This window comes from Myotis davidii, unplaced genomic scaffold, assembly GCF_000327345.1.
Source record: "Myotis davidii unplaced genomic scaffold, ASM32734v1 scaffold461, whole genome shotgun sequence".
NCBI classification, from domain to species: Eukaryota; Metazoa; Chordata; class Mammalia; order Chiroptera; family Vespertilionidae; genus Myotis; species Myotis davidii.
The window spans coordinates 3370139-3375999 of NW_006295825.1; positions in this window are offsets into that span (position 1 = coordinate 3370139).

The window sequence follows — 5861 nt, forward strand, 5'->3', positions numbered from 1 at the left end:
TACTAGCGTGGTGACTGACCACTCAGGCAACACAAAGGTTCTCACCCCTCCCCCGCACCCCTTCCCGCCAACGAATGCCTGGTTTCCTTCTGAGAGTCCCTGTGTCCTCCCAGCTTCTGGCGCCCCCGCCGCTTAGGGTGAAGCTCTGCTGAATTCCAGCCCGCTGCCTGCTTTAGCACTGGCCACTAGCTACAGGAAGCATTTAGTTCTCCTCTTCCCCTGGCTTTATGCTCGGTTTTTCATTGACACCAGGCTAACAGTTTCTTCCAGCCACTCAATAAGGACAGATGCCGCGCGCGGTTGATGGCTCCTCCCTCGTTGGTCACTGGCCTGTCGCAGTCGTTACGCGATGGACTCTAGGAAACCAGTCGTTGAGGAAACAGGGATGGCAGAGAGAGAAGAAACAGACATTCGTAGCTTCTGTCCCCACGCCAGCCCTTGTTGGCTGAAAGCACACTCACCCCCCCACCCCCACCCCCCACCCAAGACGCCTGCTTGCCAGCACTTTAAACATTCTGGTTCCTCTGAGGGAGCTGTCACCGAAGACATGCCAAAATGTTAGGGCTTTTCAGACTGGAATGGAAGAAGGCAAGGCCCGTCTCAAGCCTCCCTTGCCCCAGGTAAAGCTGCAAGTGCTTACAGACACCGCCATCACAGTAAGTATAAAAATGGCAGTTTCCTCTTCCTGCAGTAACCTCCTCTGATCCTTCCAAACCCAGCTCAAGGGCTATACTTCTGGGAAGCCTCACCCACCCCCCGAGGAGCAGTTAGGACCCTGTCCTCTGTGTGGCCCTTGGGGTGGGCCCGGGGCCCATGAGATGCCAGGTTGGAAGGACAGAATGCTTGGCACAGCGCCTTTCCTCTCTCCCTGGCAGGAGTATCCTGTGAGGGCCACTGGACATCGTGTGTGTATGCTAACTGGTGCTGTAAGCTACGAAGCACCACATTCAAAATAAGAGCTGGCTGGGTTTAGTTAGTTGCTTGTACCTGTTCCTGGACTATGAGCTCTTTGATGACAAGGATGCTTTACTTATTTATTTAAATTTTTAAAATACGTTTTTATTGATGTTTTTAGAGAGAAGGGAAGGGAGAGGGAGAGATAGAGATAGATGGGGAAAGAGAGAAAGAGAGAGAGAGAGAGAGAGTAGCATTGATGTGAGAGAAACATTGATCGGTTGCCTCCCGCATGTGCCCTGATGGGGAACTTTCGGTGCATGGGACTGAGCCACATCGTGTAAAATGTAGCCTCAACACTTTACACGATGTTGAGTACAAAAGTAGGCAGTTGACAGACGTGCCAGGCAGGGCAGCTGCTTTACCCAGGCCGACAGCCGGGCCAGGAAGGCTGGCACCTGCCTGAGAGCAGCACAGCTGCCAGCTTTGCCTGTGGCGAGGCCCTGGCGGGTCTTCCTCTGGGACTCCTGCGATCTGGTTTGCCTTCGCTGCTCCCAGGAGCTCTTGCTACCAACTCCTCCAGACTCCTGGCACCCCCCACTTACTCCCCCCGCCACCCAGCATTTGACCATGGCCTCTGTCTTCAGCTCCCCCCTGGCAGGTTCACAAATGGGACCTGCCATAGCCTCCCCAGCACTGAGCCCTGCTTGACGGACCCAGGTTTTGTCTCCTTAAGCCAGACTTCAGGCCTCACATGTGATCCCAAGCTCAGTGCATTTATATCAGAGTCACAGAGAACATCAGTGCTGTGAACTGATGGGCTGCAGCCAAGCATGGGCAGACCTGGGCTCAGGTCCTGGCTCAGCTCCTTACTAGCTGTGTGACCAGGACCAGCCACTGAACTTCTTAGAAGCTCAGTTTTCTCATCTGTGCATGCAAGTTAACACACACACACACACACACACACACACACACACACACACACACACACACACGCCCTGAGGCAGAGGGTCCCTGTGAAGAGTAAATACGATGACACACAGTAAGCCTCTGGCCCTGTGCTTGACACACAGCAGATTCTCAGTAAGTGTCTGTTTCCTTCCTATCCTGTTTTCAGGGAAGTCTCGTCCGAGTCTAAAAGTCCACGAGCCTTTGAAACACAGGTGCCCATGTTAAACTACAACCTGGGAAGGTCGCCACGCTGCCAGAAAGCTTATCTTCCAGAGGAACAAGGACCACAGGCGACCTCGGGGTCCCACGGAACGGCCTCACCCAGTGAAAAGCCGGGCAGGAAGCCGGTGAGGAAGGTGTTCGGAGCTCACACAGCATACCGACAGAGCAGTGAAAGCAGGGGCAGTCTTCTGAGAAGCAACGAGTGAGGAGAGCTCCGGGAGGCCTGGGCATGGCCCCGGGGCTCAGAGGGAGGGCCGTGACCCGAGAGCAGGTGACTCTGTACACGGCTGGGAGCACAGGGCTCACCCAGGAACCTCTGCCCTCGGCAGGGTGGGGTGTGCAGTCTCCGACACAGACTCCCAGGAAAACGGGAGAGCCGAGGCAGCACGTGCCCTCTTGGCCAGACTAGTGAATTGGGTACATTTGGGAGATGCCACGCTGAACAGAAAGGTGGTGGCAGCAGAGGGGAGGGCAGCCAACAGGGTCAACTTGCTGCTGTCCCTGGGAGCAGTGGTTCTGAGAGGGGTCCCAGGACCTGCTGTGTCAGTGTCTCCAGGATTTGTTAGAGATGCAGATCAGCAGGTCCCACCCACCCCCCTACAGACCTACTGAACCAGAAACTCCGGGGGTGTGACCAGCTGTCTGGATTCTAATAAGCCCTCTTCGGATGACGTGGATGCTGGCTGCAGTTTGAGAACCATCGACTTGGTGGGTGCTTTGCTTACTAACCTGAAATCTCCTTCCCATTTTGAAGTGATGGGAGATGGCATGACACTGGAATGGTTATAACTTTCAGAGACAATATCTGAGTTCAGAGCTTGGCTCCGCCCCCAAGTGGCAGTGTGGGCTTGGGCGAATCCATTTACCTCTCCGAATCCTGATTTCTTCAAGTGTAGCATCTCTACTATGCAGGGTTAGATGGTCAGGTTTAGAGAGCAGGTATGGAAAGTATTTAGCAGAGTATCTGGCACATAGTAGGTGCTCACCATCACTACCACCATCACCACCATGACCAGGAGGAAGCCCCTGCTGAGTAACAACCATAGATGCATCTAAGGAAAGTCGTCAGGCCACACAGGGAGCATCTTGACCCATGAGTGTTTAATAAGCTGCTCAGGATGTTACGTTGTGCCACCTGTCACCTGGCTACATCCTCATTAAGCTAGGGACGACACAAAGATAATAAGCACTTTCCAATTTGAAGAGAAACTAACTTCCCTATCTAATTTGGATATACAAGTAAAGCCCCAAGGAGAGAAATAATTCTTATTATAATATAACCAGACATTTCCCCACCCTACCACGTTCCCTTTCCCCTTTAGATAAGCCCCTTAAGCACACAGAAGCCCTGGGTAAATATTTGCTGAATGTTGAATGAATGGATTGGCTCAATTTGATTTGAAAATGCCCAGCTGTTGTGCAATATAAGGAAACCAATTTGTGACCAGACCTTTAGCCTCTTGTGGAGGAAGCATGGCAGCCATAGTACCTACAGGGCAATACATTGAAATCTGGAGAAATGAGGCACTGGGGGGAGAGGGGGGCGGGGGGGACTAGAAGAGACCACGTCACTGGGACAGGGGATGCAGGTGGTTTTCTGAACTTAGTGAAGGCCTTTTATGATGACATGACTAGTGGCGCTCACCCAGTGCTGCAGTAGTCGCCGTGTGGGCTTCCCTGCTTCTAGCTTGCCTTTCTCCACTCAGCTTCCCCATTGTCTACAACACTCGTCTTATCATTCACCCCCACTCCCTGCTCGCAGGATGAAGTCCCCATGCCTGGCAGGGCGGCCAGGGTCCCTGGCAATTGGGTCCCACCTTCCATGTCCAGCTTTACCACCCACAGTCAGTGCCTCGGCCACACCTAAGTCCCGCCTGCTAGAGCCCTACTCGGCCACACCTCCGGCCCCTGACTGACAGGCCCGGGCCGCTCTTGTCCGCCTGGAGGACTTGGACACCTCTTCCCAGCCCCTGCTCCAGGCAGTTTTGTGTGAAGTGGGCCCGCCAACGCCCAGTGGCTTCTTGAATGCTTTCCAAAGTCTTTACTGGACCTGAACGTCCCTTTACCTCCTTTTCCAACCCACGGATTCCTACTCTTCAGAACAGCTCTTTAAAAATTTTTAAAAATGATTTCTTGATATAATTCCAGACTTAAAGGGAAGTTGCGAGGATAGTACAAAGGATTCTTGTACACCTTCCACTCAGATTTCCTAACTATTAAGGTTTTGCTACATCTGCCTTAATCTTATCGATCTAGAACAGTGATGGCGAACCTTTTGAGCTCTGCGTGTCAGCATTTTGAAAAACCCTAACTTAACTCTGGTGCCATGTCACATGTAGAAAGTTTTTGATATTTGCAACCATAGTAAAACAAAGACTTATATTTTTGATATTTATTTTATATATTTAAATGCCATTTAACGAAGAAAACTCAACCAAAAAAATGAGTTCACGTGTCACCTCTGACACTCGTGTCATAGGTTCGCCATCACTGATCTAGATGTATCATTTTATTTTTTTTCTAAACTGTGAGTTATCTGTAGACATTATACTTCTCTATTCCTTCAATGTGCATGTTTTCCAAAACCAAGGACATTCTCTGACATAATTACAAACAGTTATCAAAATTAAGAAGTTAACTTTGATGCCAACTGTTACCTAATATGCAGATGTTATAGCAAAGGAAAATCCCGGATCATGTACTACATTTAGTTGTCATGTCTCTTCAGTATCTCTCTTTAGTGTCCCTTAAACTAGAACAGTTCCTTGGTCTTTTGTTTGTTTGTTTTGGTCTTTCATGACAAGTGACATTTTTTTAAGTGCCTGGGCAATTATTTTATAGAAAGTACCTCATTTGGGGTTTGTCTGATGTCTCCTCACGAGGGGTTCGTGTTGTATAGATTTGGTCAGCGCATCAGCATTGCAGAGCTGATGCTGTGTTCGTCTTTGTGTCATAGCAGGAGGCATATGACGTTGTTTTGTCCCATTCTGGTGATGTTAACGTTGGTCAGGTGGCTGCCGTGTTGATACATATGACTCCTCCCCTGGCCCATGAGGACCTTCTCAAGGTCAAGGAGAGACTCCATCTGATGTCCAGTACTTGAAGATGTGGAGATGCAGTTAGGTGAGAGTCAAACACTGACTCAGCCGGGCTCTGTGGCTGCTTCTCAGCTAAGCCTCCCGGCAGCCCTATACGAGTCGTTTAGTGGTGGTTGTGCTCAGTTGACAGGTGTGCTCAGGGAAGAGGAGTAAGTTGCCTAAGGGCACTTGACTGGTAAGTAGCAGATCCAGATTCAAATCCAGTTCTGTTTCCACCTCCCATAACACTAATGCCCCGGAGACAATAGACAGTCAATAACATCCATTGTTTCAAAAAAAATGTTTTAAATGGAAAAATCTAACACCAAAACCACAACAACCTTAATACTTTAATACCATCCTACATCAGTGAAGATGGGTTTTACTCATGTATCCCATCAACAAATGTTTATGGTGGGTCTACTATGTACCAGGCAGTGTTATAGATAACAGGGGTGTGGTAGTGAACAAATAGCTTGCATTAGAGTGTGCTGGGACTCTGCAAGTACCAGCAAATCCAACTAAAGTGACTTGAACAATAACAAGAAGGCTCACTGTAGAGCAGCTCCAGGGTTGACTGAGCAGCTCCAAGATGTCAGGGCTAAGGTTTATAGTCTCTGGAATTCTCTTAGCTTTCCCTTTGGGACACAAGATGTTTGCCTTAGCTTAAGCAAGACATCCTCAAAGGGAACAAAGGGGACATCCCTGTATATTGGG